General features: G+C 45.3%; 1 protein-coding gene across 1 annotated transcript in view; it reads left to right on the top strand.

The window, feature by feature from the left end:
- The first annotated feature begins 4,475 nt into the window (after positions 1–4,475).
- The window catches only part of ccdc92ba (coiled-coil domain containing 92Ba), an 84,167-nt gene continuing 71,969 nt past the window's right edge, over positions 4,476–16,673 (top strand). The window contains exon 1 of the mRNA XM_060848319.1: positions 4,476–4,644. The gene's annotated coding sequence lies outside the window, so the exon portion shown is untranslated. The remainder of the gene's footprint in view (positions 4,645–16,673) is intronic.

Below are 16,673 nucleotides of genomic sequence, written 5' to 3'. Positions count from 1 at the left end.
ACAGGAATGAGCAGCTCGGGCATGAGAGAGAGAGAGAGTGGAAACACATGTAAAGCTTGTATCGCATTTGAGTGGCGAAGCTTCAGTTTAAAAAAAACCCTCATCTCGTTCTCAAGGTAGATCAGAACTTCATTTAAATAGGAGAATGCTGTATTAATAGTTAATCCTGTTTGCACATTGCAAGAGAAAAAGTTAGTTTAGTCTCTGCATACTAGCTCCAAGTGCAGTTCAAGAGTAAATGGGGCGGTACTTTCCTGTGGTTATGAAGTGCATTGAATTAAATAGCGCCATAAGCTGTAATGCTGTTCTGTTCATTTCCAGTCAGTTGCAAAGGTCAAGGTTATTATTGTACTATTATTATTCTGTGGAATGACAATCCAACATGGGAACAAAAGGAAAGATGGTGACATACAAAAAGTAAAATAAGCAAAAATGCTGATGTATTCAAGAGGTAAGGGTCCTGTCCCTGTGAATTTCTTCCACGCCCAGACTGGTACATATTAGTTTCGGAAGCAGAATATTGTAGCTTCCAATTTTTACACCAACACAGCAACCTGTGGCCAGCTTTGAGGTGACAGACGGGAATTGCCGCTATTCATCTGTGGCGTTAATCACAGATAACCTGAGGGACAGTATAGAATCGTAGAAACCATCCAGTACAGAAGCAGGCCATTCGGCCCAACAAGTCCACACCGAATCTCTGCAGAGCATCCCACCCAGACTCACTACCCTGCCCTATCCCTGGAGCCCTGCATTTCCCATCGCCAACCCACCCAACCGTGGACACTATGGGCAAGTTAGCAAGGCCAGTCTACCAAAGCTGCGCGTCTTTGGGCGGTCGGAGGAAACTTGGAGCCTCCCGAGAGAGAAAAAAAAACACGCAAACACAGGGAGAATGTGCAAACTCCACACAGTCACCCGTGACTGGAATTGAACCCGGGTCTCTGGTGTTGTGAGTGATTTCCCCCGCCCCCCACAAATATTGAGTCCCATTTCCCTTCTGCCCTGTTACCTGCAGGGTTCATGTTTTTGGAAAAGCAATGTATATAAACTCCGGACCCTCAACCACAGATTTCACGAGAAGCTCACGGTTAATGCAGCTGTCTGAGCTTGGCAATTACTGGTAAGTCACTGACTTCTCTTGGGCGAGAACTAAATGATGGGCAGCCAGTATGAAAATGTAACTTCCTCCCTTTACAAACATATGTTCCCTTGTGGCAGTTTTAAATTCAATACCTGAAGTGTGTTGGATGCAAAGTAAACAAAAACTTTTTTGTATATTCTTAAATATTTCTGAGCTCCTGTTTAATTAGGTTTAATGTTCATTTCCCCTGCTCCCCACTTTACCATCACCACTCAATGTGCCTCTCTTTCTGCAGTACCTGAGAGGAATAATCTCCCTGTAACTGTCACCACTGACTGTGTGTTTACAGCCGTGCAGACTATGAGGCTCCCCAAGTCCCCCAGAAAATGGTCCTTCCCTATTCTCAGTGGGCTCTGGCTGCAGTTAGGAATTCACTATTGGAACATTTCAGGGGAAGGTCTTCTACTCTTCCAATACCACAAGTGAAACGTGCGGATGTGGTTTAGTTTACAATGACCTCATACTGTGAGAAGACACTTTTTATTACTTATTTGCTTTGCTCTTGTTCCAATTCAACAGTACTTTGGAGAAGCTTAAAAGGATCAAAGGATGTTGGGAAGAAAGTGGGAACAGAATACGAGTTCAACAATTATCCAGGTTCGCTTTGAATGGCTGAGCAGGAACGAAGTGCTGAACGGCCTACTCATACTCCTATTTTCTAAGCTCCTGTGCCATTTGAGAATATTCCCTTCAAGCACATTGAGCAAATATTGCTGCCTTTCCTCCTTGTTTTGAAGGTTGCCTGCTCATTCTTCAGCCTTTCTATATCCAGATGGAGTTGTTAAAAACAAGCTAAAACTCCAATCATTGGCAGATAAACACAAAAGTGATGAGAAAAAAAACCTAATTGATGTTGAAGGTATCAATCTAAATAGAAATCTTACATGAAATACATCTGAATATGGTTCATCTAGGCCAACAGCAATTAAGGACTGGCCTATAGAGGAAGACATCAATGTTGCTAATTGACGTACGTATTTGATTTAGTTTCAGACGTTCAATATTCTTTTGGCACGTGGTTCACTGAGGTGAGGGAGCCAGCTATGCTTGGTATGTAATGAATGCAGGGATCTTCCAATGTCTCAGTGACTAAATGCATGGTGTACGGCAATACTGAGTGGTCTGGGGTAGGGTGTTGATGATGCCTGCTATTGGTTGGCTGTCAGAATTCTCTGCTGAAAATGTGTTGCTGGTTAAAGCACAGCAGGTCAGGCAGCATCCAAGGAACAGGAAATTCGACGTTTCGGGCCAGAGCCCTTCATCAAGGTTCACACATGCAGTATGGGCACTTGGTACCATTAGGTAATGGCAGTTTCAGGAGCGAATGCAATTTGGAATGGATTTGGAAGCAAGAGTTGCTCCTTGGACAGTGCAAGAACGTCTCACAGATTCTTACTATCATGATGTTGGCATCTTACTTAACCAATAGGGGAATAAAAGTTAAAAATGCAAAACATATTGAAGGATCTGAAATAGTAGTTGGGGAAGTGAATAGAAATGAAACACAAACTTAATTTCAGTCCCTAGTGAGGACTGCAGATACTGGAAACCAAAGTTTAGATCAGAGTGGTGCTGGAAAAGCACAGCAGGTCAGGCAGCACCCGAGGAGCAGGAAAATCAATGTTTCGGACAAAAGCCCTTCAGGAATAGAGGCAGAGTGTCTGCAGGGTGGAGAGATAAATGAGAGGAGGGTGGGTGTGGGGAGAAGGTAGCAAAGAGTATAATAGGTGAATGGGGGTGGGGATGGAGCTAATAGGTAAGAAGGGAGATTGGCAGGTAGGACAGGTCAAGGGGACAGTGCTGAGCTGGAAGTTTGGAACTGGGGTAAGATGGGGGAAGGGGAAATGAAGAAACTGTTTAAGTCCACATTGATGCCCTGGGGTTGAAATGTTCCAAGGAGGAAGATGAGGCGTTCTTCCTCCAGGCATCCGGTGGTGAGGGAGTGGCGGTGAAGGAGGCCCAGGACCCCCATGTCCTCGGCAGAGTGGGAGGGGGAGTTGAAATGTTGGGCCACAGGGCGGTGTGGTTGATTGGTGCAGGTGTCCCAGAGATGTTCCCTAAAGCGCTCTGCTAGGAGGCGCCCAGTCTCCCCAATGTAGAGGAGACCGCATTGGGAGCAACGGATACAATGAATGATATTGGTGGAAGTGCAGGGAAAACTTTGGATGTGGAAGGCTCCTTTGGGGCCTTGAATGGAGGTGAGGGAGGAGGTGTGGGCGCAGGTTTTGCAATTCCTGCGGCAGCAGGGGAGGGTACCAGGAATGGATGGTGGATTATTGGGGGGGGGGGTGGACCTGACATTCGCCTACATTTCCGCCACCTCCAAACAGACCCCACCACCAGAGATATATTTCCCTTCCCACCCTTTCCACAAAGATCATTCCCTGTGACTACCTGGTCAGCCCCTGATGAAGGTCTTTTGCCCGAAACGTTGATTTCCCTGCTCCTCAGATGCTGCCTGACCTGCTGTGCTTTTCCAACACCACTCTAAATAGACAAGGTGTTTTCCCTGGGATGGGGGAGTCCAGAACTAAAGGGCATAGGTGAGGGGGGGAAATTTAAAAGGGACCTAAGGGGGAACCTTTTCACGCAGAGGGTGGCACGAGTGTGAATGAGTTGCCAGAGGAAGTGGTGGAATCTGGTACAATTACAGCATTTAAAAGGCATCTGGTTTAGAGGGATATGAGCCAAGTGCTGGCAGGTGGGACTAGATTAGATTTGGATTTCTGGTTGGTATGGACAAGTTGGACTGAAGGTTCTATTTCCGTGCTGTTCATCCCTATGAAGCTATGGGTCTCCCTCACAGAAGGGGGCTTACCAGGGCAATTTGGGATAAGCAAAATAAATGGTGACCTTGTCAGCAACCTTCACATCCTATATAGGGCAAGGAGGTGCAGGTTTTCGACTGAGGAGGACAACGTTAAAAAGCAGGTTATAGTCCAACACTTCTACAACTATAGCTGGACTATAACTTGGTGTTGTGTGATTTTTTAACCTAACCCCATACAGGAGCAGTCTATTTGGTGAAAGCACTAAACCCAACGACTATTAGGGAGCTCTGATGGCTGATAGGAGAACTGGGAAGTGGCGTTCCTTTGTGGCCGCTACTCATGACCTTGTAGATGCTTCAGGTCATGGGCATCTCCCCCTTACAGTTGCTGGCTGCAATAGTAAGAAAAAACATGAAAAGAAATCACTCCACCAGGCAAAGGACGAGCCAGAGCTGAAGAAGACCCTGCTTCCCGAGGGAGGGGAGAACAACCAGGGCTGATCTTCCGGTCACGTTGCGCGGTGTTTACGGCGGTGGATCAGCTGCTGGGGAGCGCTCCGCCCTGTCCTCCTCCTTCCCCGGCGTTTCCAGGAGCTGGTGCGGAATTTCCAGCTGCGATGTTCATACACTTGTAAATCCAGCTCGGTGTGTCTGTGAGGGCCTGCCCTTGCCGGGGGTGGGGAAGGGAGATTTGTGCCTTTGTTCAGGGTCTGGAGAGGCGGCTTCTCCGGTGAGTCTAGTTTCAGTGAGATTACAAAACCCAGCGGGTCAGTTATTGGTCGCTGCAACTATTCCATTTTCTGTGTGTGTTTGTGTTTGTCTGTAGGTTGGGTTCGGACAGCAGCTGCTACTTTTAAAATGAAATCATTCGCAGAATGTTGCGAGTGCATTCGGAGTTAACTCAACGCTGTGGTTTGTGCTGCGCTTGTCTAGTTCGGCTTTGTTTACAATGACCCCGTCTCTCTTCCTCCTCCTTCCCCCGGCCACCAACCTTTATCCGAGCTAGCTCACCTTCAGGGGCCGGATTGAACTCTCCTGTGTGAGGAGAGGAGGATTTCAGGCTGTGGAAACGGTGTAAGCACACCAGGTTCACCGCTCAGCGTTGAATTCCCTCACCCGGAGGCTGAAGGTGGCGTTAAAGACCGTGCATTTGTATAGCACCTCTCACGACTTCGGGACGTCCCCACCACCTTTATTCAGCCAGGCAGTCGGGGGGTTGCGCGGCAGGCAATCAGCGTATAGCAAGATCCCACGGACAGTGATGGTGGTGAGGGATGAGTAATGGTCAGAACTCCCCTGCTCTACTGAGATCCTGAGGGCAGGTAGGTCTGTGGTTATGTTCCTGACAGGTAGAGTAGGTTGTACCTTAGTAAGTCTCTCCACCAGAGTCCTGCCACACACTAACATAATTTTGGAGAGCATGTATGGTGTGTGGCACCTGACAATACAATTTGGCTAAGTGAATTATAATAATCATCTTTGTGGTCTGGGGTACTATTCATCTTTATCAATTCGGTGTCAATACCAAAGTGACCAAATGGACCTGATGCCGAAATATACATCTCAATGACTCAATAACACTCTGACAGGACTGCTCTGGAGTATTAGTGTGGCCTCTCTCACTGTGTTGGACTTCCGCAGAATCTTCAGGCTAACGCAAGCGGGTTATCAAGTATTTCTGTGTGAAAATGTTCATTCTTTCTCCTGCACTGAGAGCCTTTGCCGTTTTTGTACAGCTGTAACAGCCTCTTACTGAAACATAATTGTGCCCTCATCTCTCTCTCACACGATGCGTTCTCCCCTTCTTCCCAGTTGTGCCCATTTTCCAATATTAAAGTGTTAGTGCGTAGTATTCTGTGCTAAAGTTTCAAATTTTTTTAATGGAAAGCCATATTATTGTTGTTTATATTAAAATAAATAGAAATTTAACTTTAATAAAGCTCACCCTCAGATGATCGCCTGGCCCATTCGTGTTTTTGGCAATTACTATAGTAGTCCACAAAGTTGTGATAGTTAACAATGGTGAGGGCAGTCAGTTTCTATTGGGGTATGTTGCAGTCATTGGATCTGAGTGCTCATGGTGATTTATTCAATGTGGGTGGCTCAGTGGCTAGCACTGCTGCCTCACAGCAACAAGGGCCTGGGTTTGAATACACCCTCAGATGACTGTGTGGAATTTGCACGTTCTCACTGTGTTTCCTCCTGCAGTCCAAAGATGTCTGGCTGAGGTGGATTGGCAATTCTGAATTATTTGAAGTGTCCAGGAAGGGGGTTAAACATGAGAAATGTATGGCTACAGGGCTAGAATTAGTGGGTGGGATGCTCTTTGGAGAGTCAGTGTGGACTTGATGGGTCGAATGGCCTGCTCCCACACAGTAGGTACTCTATCTTATTAGTTATTGTGCTTGTCGTAGAATCTGTTGCACAAATGAGATAGTTATGGACATGTGTTGGTCAAGGAGTCTGCTGACATTTAATATTACCCTGCAGGAAATTACAGCCCTGGATTTATGTCATATCCACCAATTAAAAAAGCATTGCTAATAAGGATCATTCTGGGGTAGGTTCCTGTGGAAGTTCTAAATCCAAGCTTTTGGGGATGAAGTTAAACCTTATGAGGATGCAGATCAGGCAGAGTGGTTTTTGTTTCGAATACATGTCCAGTTTGCATGAGGTCACTGGGACTGAACAGAGAGCAGGCCAACAGATGGGATGACATCAGTTGGTGTAGCAGCCTCACCCCCACTGTCACTGGAACTGTGTGAACACTCAGCATTCCTTTTGGTCATGTACAATGCTACAAATTGCAGGGGCCTTGGCTGTAACATGAGCACTGAACTCCAGTTTTCCAAGGTCTTACTTAATGCAAGGGCATCTTTAATCACATACTCATTATCAGCATGGATTCATCCCTTGTCCAGTCATTGACAACAGAATGGTGAATCTACAGCTATTTAACTTAGTGTAGGGAATGGGTAATGCTGAGGGACCAAGGCTAACCTCAATATCATAGAATCCCTATAGTGTGAAAGTGAACCATTTGGCCCATTAAGTCCACACTGACCTTCCAAAGAGCATCCCACCCAGACACACTTGCCCTACTTGATCACCCTGCATTTCCCATGGCAAGCCCACTTAGCCTGCACATCCCTGGATGCTATAAGCAACTTAGCATGGCTAATCCACCTAATCTGCACATCTTTGGACTGTGGGAGGAAACCCAGGCAGACACAGGGAAAATGTGCAAACTCCATTCAGTCGCCCGAGGGTGGGATCAAACCTGGGTCCCTTGTGCTGTGAGGCAGCAGTGCTAACCACTGTTGTGGTGCCCTTTCATCCTCCTAGAACTCTTGCAGCTAGACAATGTACAAGGAGCCTGACCGTAACCTCCCAGTCTGAGTGACACAAGTCTGAGTGTCCCCTGGAAAGTGCTTGTGTTGGTTTCAGCTAGACTCTTTCAGAAGAGATGACAAAACTGCTCACGATATCCATTTCAAGAAATGATTTTCTGCTCGCAGCTCAAGTAAGGAGTGAAATTGATTTTTAAATCAAAGCTTTCCAATATCACAAAAACACAAGTGAGTGATAGACATGGTTAGGAGAAAGTGAGGTTTAAAGCTAACTGGGGAAAGGAATGGAAAGGGGAAAATCCACCTTGGAATGTGTGTACAATAGATGCTTACTTGGAAAGGGTTGGAGTATTGTAGCCTGTCAAACAAAACAGTGAAATGAATAAAGCACCTTTATTATTTTAGGTCTAATGATACACAGTCTGGTCTCCCTGCTATAAGAAAGATGTTGTTAAATTTGAACGATTTACAAGGATATTGTTGTGATTGGAGGGTTTGAGCTACTGGGAGAGGCTGAATAGGCTGGGGCTTTCTCCCTGGAGTGGCAGAGGCTGAGGGTGACTATGGAGGTTTACAAAATCATGAGGGGCATGGATAGGGTGAATAGCTAAGGTCTTTTTCCCAGGGTGCGGGAGTCCAAAACTAGAGGACAAAGGTATAAAGTCAGAGGGGAAAGATTTAAAAAGTGTCAAATGGGTAACTTAACGTGTGTGTGTGTGTGTGTGTGTGTGTGTGGGCTGAGCTGCCAGAGGAAGTGGTGGAAGCTGGTACAATTTAAAAGATATCTGGGTGAGTACATGAATAGGAGGAATATGGTCCAAATGCTGGCAAATTGGAATAGATTAATTTAAGATATCTGGTCGTCATAAACAAGTTAGACCAAAGAGTCTGATCCACGTTGTACAGCTCTGTCTGTATTTGAGAGGTCCTGGCAACTCTATAGCACCTCAGTCATAAACGCTGACCAAATGTCATTCTTTGGTTTTCCCAACGTTAAAAATTTCTCCTGTTTAGAGCACCTCTCTTGTGCTTTGGATATCGCCAGGTCCAGCAGACATTTACCAGCATGATACTGCGACTTAGAGAGTTAAATTTTGAGGGCAAGATGCATAAATTTTCTCTGTATCCCCCTTGATTAAGGACATGATGGGATTATTGTATAATTTAAACAGATTTAATGGGGTGGGTTCACTGGAAAGATCCCCTGAGAGGGGATCGACAACGAGCATCTTGAAATGTGAATGTGGCTATTCAAGAGGACCATTCAGGAATCACTTGCACATAATTAAGGAAGCAGAAATCTGGAATTCTCTTCCCGGCAAATTGTAGATGCCAGAACAATTGGAGTTATCTAGACTGAAATTTGTTCATGTTTTGATAGGTAAGATTTATTGAGCAATTTGGAGTTAAGATGTGTATCAGTTACAATTTGATTGCAGAAACAAGGGGATGAGTAGCCTACTCCCAGTCTTATTTTCTACTTTCCCTATGAATCAAAATGGAGTCACTTTAGGGGCACACTAATTCTAACTGACTAGCTAAAAGTGAAATCCGGGACAGAATACATGATCGACAGGATGGATTCAATTCCCGCACAGGCTGAGGTTATCATGAAGGATTCTCCTCATCTGAGGTATGGTGACCTTCAGGTTAAATCACCACTAATTCTGTGTGTGTGTCTGTCTGTCTCTCTCTCTCTCTCTCTGTGTTTCTCTCTCCCTGTGTGTGTGTGTGTGTCTCTCTGTGTCTCTCCCTCTCTTTCTTCTCTCTTTCTCTGTGTGTGTGTCTCTCTCTCTCTGTCTCGTGAGAGTGCAGCCTAATGCTCTGCTAAGACTATGGCCACTTTACCCTTGAACAGGGTAACCATTAATGACCAATATATTATTCATTCTGAACTAGCTGTTCTAGCACAGAATTGTGCTCCCGACTACTTCCGCGATGTTTGGAGAAGATAAAATAATAAAAGGAGTCTGAAACTGTTCAAGATTCGCACCATTTCACATCGTAATCCTCCAGAGCTGTCAATAGTGGGGCATGCTAGGAATATATCTAGATATAGTTAGACAGAGTGATGCTATTTGTGAGGCCAGTTAACCATTTTGAGCAGTGTCTATTTAAAAAGAATAAGTTTTAAATGCTTACATTCGAATGAGGGAAGCTAAATTATCAAATCTTCGCTGAATTTGATCCCTGTTGGTTTCATTAGTTGGGTGATAGTATTGAATGTTAACTTTTTCAGTTTGGAATTGTTTCAGATGACATTTAAATATCGATGTTGCTAAATATTCCTCGCTAATAATTTGAACCTTTAAGCCATTTTGTGATAGCTGTCCGATGTGAATTTTTAAAAAGAAATGTCATATTTTCATATGCGCAAGTGTTTCGCTTGCACCCTCAGTTGTAATGTGGCCCGTCACGTGCTGGCGCACACATTTCCACTGACTCGGAAGTTCACAAGGGTCATGTTGTCACCTTGGATTGGAAAGAAACGTCCCACTTGTACTCGCTCCTCCTGATGGCATTTCAATCTAGTCCTAGTTAATTGGCTTCTATCTCCCTGTATAATTAAATCCCATATCTTCCTAATCACCATATTTGCATTGCAGATCAGTTTGATGGTGAATTGCAAAAAAGGCTTTTGCTGCTGCTACAGAGATAATATCCTTTGACACCAATTCCTAGATGTTACTGAGGTAGATTTTGCAGGGTCAGTTATGCTGTGTGGATCTTTATCACGTCTTGATACATCAGCGAGAAATGGTTACCCCCTGAACCAACTTCCTGCCCTAACCACCCCATCTGCCCTGGTTGCTGTAATGCATTGATCCCTTGTTAGATTCCGGTTCTTAAATCCTTGGTCCATCTCCAGTATCTCACCAAATGGACGTTATTCATGTGTGAACCTACGCAAGGTTATTTGTCTCTGGGAGGTGTGCATCGTGCTTTACCTGATCATGTCTTCTAATTCTAAATTCTATTGTTCATCCGCCCAATACAGCAGGACAATGGGAAGTTCTCCTCCCAAACACAAGGGCACCAATGTGTCAATTATATTACTTGCGGCTTTGGATCAGACTAAACAATTAAGCAGACGCCATGGATTGAATCTGGGATCTTACTCCTTGTAGCTTAGTTGCTCTTGAGGTAAGTGTACAAAGTGACTGGAGTATCCTGATATTTCAGCTTGAAATAATCTCACCTGAAATCTCACCCATGCCTTTGTCACCTCTAGACTTAATTATTCCAACCATTTATTGTTTGACATCCCACCTCCCATCTTACACAAACTGAACGTATCCCTAATGCTGTTGCTCGAATCCTAAATTGTGCCAAGTCCCATTCCCTTGACAACCCTATGCTTTCCAGGAGAAAGATAGGACTGCAAATGCTGGAGAGCAGAGTCAAATGTGTTGTGCCGGAAGAGTATGGCAGGTCAGGCAGCATCCGAGGAACAGGAGAATCAATATTTCGGGCGAAAGCCCTGATGAAGGGCTTATGCCCAAAACATTGATTCTGCTGCTCCTCAGATGCTGCCTGACCTGCTGTGCTTTTCTAGCACCACACTCTGAACCCTGTGGTTTCCAGTCTATATTGACTCCAGATCTGGCATTGTTTCCGCGTTAAAGTTCTTAAACTTGCTTATAATATCCTCGTGGTGATCTCCTTATTATCTCTGTAACCCTACCAGCCTGGAAAAAAGTGAGGATTGCAGATGCTGGAGATCAGAGCTTAATGTGTTGCTGGAAAAACACAGCAGGTCAGGCAGCATCAAAGGAGCAGGAGAATCGACGTTTCGGGCATAAACCCGACCAACCTGCAAGACTTTAAGATCTCTGCATGTCTCCAATTCTGGCCTCTTGTATTTCCCTGAGTTTAGTTGCTCAACCTCTGTTGAACCATAAAGTGACCAGGCCCTAATTTCCTCAGTTCCTTCCTAAATTATTTCTTCATCTATCTAACTTCCATTCAGAATCTTCTTAAAGCCTACCTCTTTGTCTAAGCCTTTGTTCATCTTGGAGTAGCACAGTGGCTCAGTGGTTAGCATTGCTCCCTCACAACACTAGGGACCTGGGTTCAGTTCCAGCCTTGGGTAATTATCTTGTGGAGTTTGCACATTCTCCTCATGTCTATGTAAATTTCCTCCCATAGTCCAAAGATGTGCAGGTGAGGTGGATTGGTCATGCTAAATTGCCCATAGTATCCAGGGATGTGTAGGTTAGGTGGATTAGCTATGGGGATAGGGGGGTCTAGGTGGGTCAGAGAGTTGGTGTGGACTTGTTGGGCTAAATGTAGAGATTCTACAGATTTGACCTAATGTCATCTTATAAAGCTTAGTGTTGCATTTTGTTTGATAATCTATAACCAGCCTTAGGATATTTCACTAGATTAAGTGAGCTATAAAAATGCAGTTTGTTGTTGTATATTGTAGATATTTAAATAAAAAGTATTAATGAGTTGGAATATACCGTTCAAGTGGATCATCATCACCATGGCTAATTAGTGATGTGAATAAATGCTGGAACAAAAACAGAAGTTGCTGGAGAAACTCAGCAGGTCTGGCAATGTCATTGGGAAGAAAGCAGACTTAATGTTTTGAGTCCCTTGATAACTCTTACCATTAACTCTGCTTTCTTCCCACAAGTGCCGCTAGTCCTACAGAGTTTCTCCAGCAATTGCTGTTTCTGTTTCGGATCTCCAGCATCTGCAGTTCCTTGTTCTGTTTTAGTGAATAACTGCTGGCCTTACTCGTGATGCTCAGAACCCGTGTTAGAATTGTGAAAAAAAGACCTGTTTCTCAACTCTAATGAGCCAACTAAGCTCCACCTCTCTGACCAAACGACTCTCCGTCTCTGTCTTCAAATCTCCAATAGTCTCAGCCTTCACAAGTCACACACGGGAGAGTGAATTCCAAGTTCCACTATCGGATGACTTTGGACGTTGGAACTTGAAGCAGAAGTGGTGGTCACAGAGTCAGTGATCTGAGTGATTTATATCAATGGCTCTCTGTTAAACTCAGACGCCAGCAGCAGTGATGTTTTAACAGCTGACACCTGTACAGGTTGCAGCCTCTGGTGGCTGGCAAATGATCAAGAGGAGGAGCTTAAGCTAAGGCAATGACGCAGGACATCTCGGGAGTCACTGCAGCAGGAGCAACTTGCATCGGATCTCGTTGTGCTTTGTTCAGCTTCCATTATGATCAGTTTTGGATGTTAAATATCATTTCTAAACCAGACTGGTTGTTATATTCAGCTTAGGATCAGCCAAACCTAGTTGGGGATTTTGGGGCGTGGTGTGGAATGGACGACCGACTAATGTCAACAGTAATGATTCTTCCTGCAATAGCTTCAAGAGGGTGGCAGTGATACCAGTGCTGGGATTTTGAGCCATATCACATTATAAAATTGCTATATTTAGCTGTAATCGTAGTGGGAGTGGCACATTCTGATTTCTTGTCCTTAGCAAACCAGTGACACATTTACTTTGATTTGTTCCCTAGCCCCTTTTCACATTCTGTGCGTTTTGGTAACTTTGTGTGGTTCAGAATTTGTTGGCTGTGATTTTTGATTTTTTGCAACCCCTCAAGATTATTTCACTATCATTTGGATCACGGGTAATGTTGAAACTCCTAACTGGTATAACCAGCATTGTTGAATATTGGTACTTGGATCGTATAACCTCTGTCCGAGCTTGTTGCTAGTAGATTAACTGACATTACTTGTGATATAACCAGCAGTCTGACTTCTTTCATGATTCATTATCAACTTCAAATGTAATGCTGATATCCAACTGGAAACTTGGTATAATCGTTGAAAACAGAACTTCTTTACACTTTACATTCATCTGGACAGAATGCCCAGATGCAAGAATGTCCAGTTTCAAATGATTGCAGCAATTTATTTTACAAGAGTAAAAAAAGCACCCTTTTCTCCCACGATATAAAAGTGTTGAGATCACTTGAAATTTTGCATTGATGAATGCAACATGAAAACATTTGGTAATGTTACCCCTTTTCAGCAATATTTGAGTTCTCCGTTTCTGTGCAGAATGTAAGCATTATTTGCAACTGACTGTTAAAAGTTCTGCAGTCATTATTTTTAATTGTTATTTGTAATGGGGTCATAGTCCAGAGTCATGGAGATCTACAGCACAAAAAAGGACCTTTCACCCACTGTGTCATTGCCAGTCAAAAACAAGCACCTAACTATTCTAATCCCACTTTCCAACATTTGGCCCTGGCTATTTATTTCATATTTCTTATCGATGGAGGCCTTTGATCCCACCTTCCTTACAGCCGAAGAAAAGCTTTAAATTTTGATTGTAAACTTTCTCCATGTAATGAATACCACTGACATCCCAGGATTCATGAACTCATCTCTACCTACCTCGACACTGTCCTATCCCCCCCCATTCCAGGAACTCCCCACATACGTTCGAGACACCACCCAAGCCCTTCACCTCCTCCAAGACTTCCGTTTCCCCAGCCCCCAACGCCTCGTCTTCACCATGGATATCCAATCCCTCTACACCTCCATCTGCCATGACCAGGGCCTCCAAGCCTCCATTTTTTCCTCTCCTGACGTCCCCAACAGTACCCTTCCACTGACACACTCATTCGTTTGGCTGAACTGGTCCTCACCCTTAACAATTTCTCCTTCGAATCCTCCCACTTCCTCCAGACCAAAGGGGTAGCCATGGGCACACGTATGGGCCCCAGCTATGCCAGTCTCTTTGTTTGCTACGTAGAACAGTTGATCTTCCGTAATTACACCAGCACCACTTCCCACCTCTTCCTCCGCTAGATTGATGACTACATTGGTGCCCCCTCGTGCTCCCGCGAGGAGGTTGAGCAATTCACCAACTTCACCAACACATTCCACCCTGACCTTAAATTTACCTGGACCATCTCTGACACCTCCCTCCCCTTCCTGGACCTCTCCATCTCCATTAATGACGACCGATTTGACACTGACATTTTTTACAAACCCACCGACTCTCACAGCTACCTGGATTACACCTCTTCCCACCCTACCTCTTGCAAAAATGCCATCCCGTATTCCCAATTCCTCCGTCTCTGCTGTATTTGCTCCCAGGAGGACCAAAGGGCGGCACGGTGGCACAGTGGTTAGCACTGCTGCCTCACAGCGCCTGTAGACCCGGGTTCAATTCCCGACTCAGGCGACTGACTGTGTGGAGTTTGCACGTTCTCCCCGTGTCTGCGTGGGTTTCCTCCGGGTGCTCCGGTTTCCTCCCACAGTCCAAAGATGTGCGGGTCAGGTGAATTGGCCAAGCTAAATTGCCCGTAGTGTTAGGTAAGGGGTAAATGTAGGGGTATGGGTGGGTTGCGCTTCGGCGGGTCGGTGTGGACTTGTTGGGCCGAAGGGCCTGTTTCCACACTGTAAGTCTAAGTCTAAAAAAATTCCACCACAAAACACACTCGATGGCCTCCTTTAGAGACCGCAATTTCCCTTCCCACGTGGTTAAAGATGCCCTCCAACGCATCTCGTCCACATCCCGCACCTCCGCCCTCAGACCCTACCCCTCCAACCGTAACAAGGACAGAACGCCCCTGGTGCTCACCTTCCACCCTACAAACCTTCGCATAAACCAAATCATCCGCCACTCCAAGCGGACCCCACCACCAGGGATATATTTCCCTCCCCATCCCTTTCTGCCTTCCGCAAAGACCGTTCCCTCCATGACTACCTGGTCAGGTCCACGCCCCCTACAACCCACCCTCCCATCCTGGCACTTTCCCCTGCCACCACAGGAACTGTAAAACCTGTGCCCACACCTCCTTCACCTCTATCCAAGGCCCTAAAGGAGCCTTCCACATCCATCAAAGTTTTACCTGCACATCCACCAATATCATTTATTGTATCCGTTGCTCCCGATGCGGTCTCCTCTACACTGGGGAGACTGGGCGCCTACTGGCAGAGCGCTTTAGGGAACATCTCTGGGACACCTGCACCAATCAACCACACTGCCCCGTGGCCCAACATTTCAACTCCCCTTCCCACTCTGCCGAGGACATGGAGGTCCTGGGCCTCCTTCACTGCCGTTCCCTCACCACCGGAGGCCTGGAGGAAGAACGCCTCATCTTCTGTCTCGGAACACTTCAACCCCAGGGCATCAATGTGGACTTCAACAGTTTCCTCATTTCCCCTTCCCCCACCTCACCCTAGTTCCAAACTTTCAGCTCAGCACTGTCCCCATGACTTGTCCGGACTTGTCCGACCTGCCTAGCTCCTTTTCCACCTATCCACTCCACCCTCTCCTCCCTGACCTATCACCTTCATCCCCTCCCCCACTCACCCATTGTACTCTATGCTACTTTCTCCCCACCCCCACCTTCCTTTAGCTTATCTCTCCACATTTTAGGCTCAGTGCCTTTATTCCTGATGAAGGGCTTTTGCCCGAAACGAGCAGTGAAATCGACGTTGGATGCTGCCTGAACTGCTGTGCTCTTCCAGCACCACTGGTCCAGAATCTGGTTTCCAGCATCTGCAGTCATTGTTTTTACCTCCCAGGATTCGTTGCCTGTTTAGCGAGCATTGCCTGTTTCTGGACGAGACTCCAAGAATGAAGGAATGTTTCAGTATCAGAACAACAAATATTGTGAAAGAAATAGCCGTATAGAAGGTTCAAAGAGAAAACTGCAAATTCTAGGAACTATAATGGAGCCAAAAACAATTCACATCAGGACCATCAGGAAAATAGAACAAAATGATGTCAGTGTTTCTTACATCAGACAATTCCTGTTATCAGTTCAGAACTGTGCAATAGTATAATCTATGGGAATCACTTATTTTTCTCAGAAGTTATCATTTGCACTGTTCCATAGCAGTATATGTCAGTGTGGAGGTGAAAGGGCAATCATGTCACATGATTTGGGATAAGTGATATTTAAGTGGTCCATAGAGGCTGCTGGTTCAATTTCTGAAGTGAATCAAGACAGGGAAATAGAAATGAGGCGCAGACCAGCCTTGATGCGTTTGCAGGCCCAAGGCATTGAATAGAATATTCCTTTGTTGCTGTTCCCATGGAAACACTGCTGTTGGTCTCAGGATCTTTCAGTTGATGAGAGGACAAGAATGCACCAGGGACACCAGCCCTAATTAACGTCCCTTGGTTAATTTCCCTGAAGGGGAAAAAAAACGTAACAAACCAGATATTGGTCTGTCTCATCTTGTATACTCCAAAACTGGAGGGCCACCACATCCATTACCAACTATCGAAGGGTTTTTTTTTCTCCTCTGAGAAAGGATTTTGTTAGGCTTTGTGTTGTAATAAAAAAGATTCACCGTGAAGGGCCACGTGTGGGTGTGAAACCAATATTCAAGGTGAGCACACCAGCAAAGGAAATCAGGGAATTGAAGGAGGCAGGGAAAAAGGAGACGAAGAATTTTGA

This window comes from Hemiscyllium ocellatum, chromosome 31 (assembly GCF_020745735.1).
Source record: "Hemiscyllium ocellatum isolate sHemOce1 chromosome 31, sHemOce1.pat.X.cur, whole genome shotgun sequence".
Taxonomy (NCBI): Eukaryota; Metazoa; Chordata; class Chondrichthyes; order Orectolobiformes; family Hemiscylliidae; genus Hemiscyllium; species Hemiscyllium ocellatum.
This window is presented reverse-complemented; position numbering and strand designations above follow the sequence as displayed.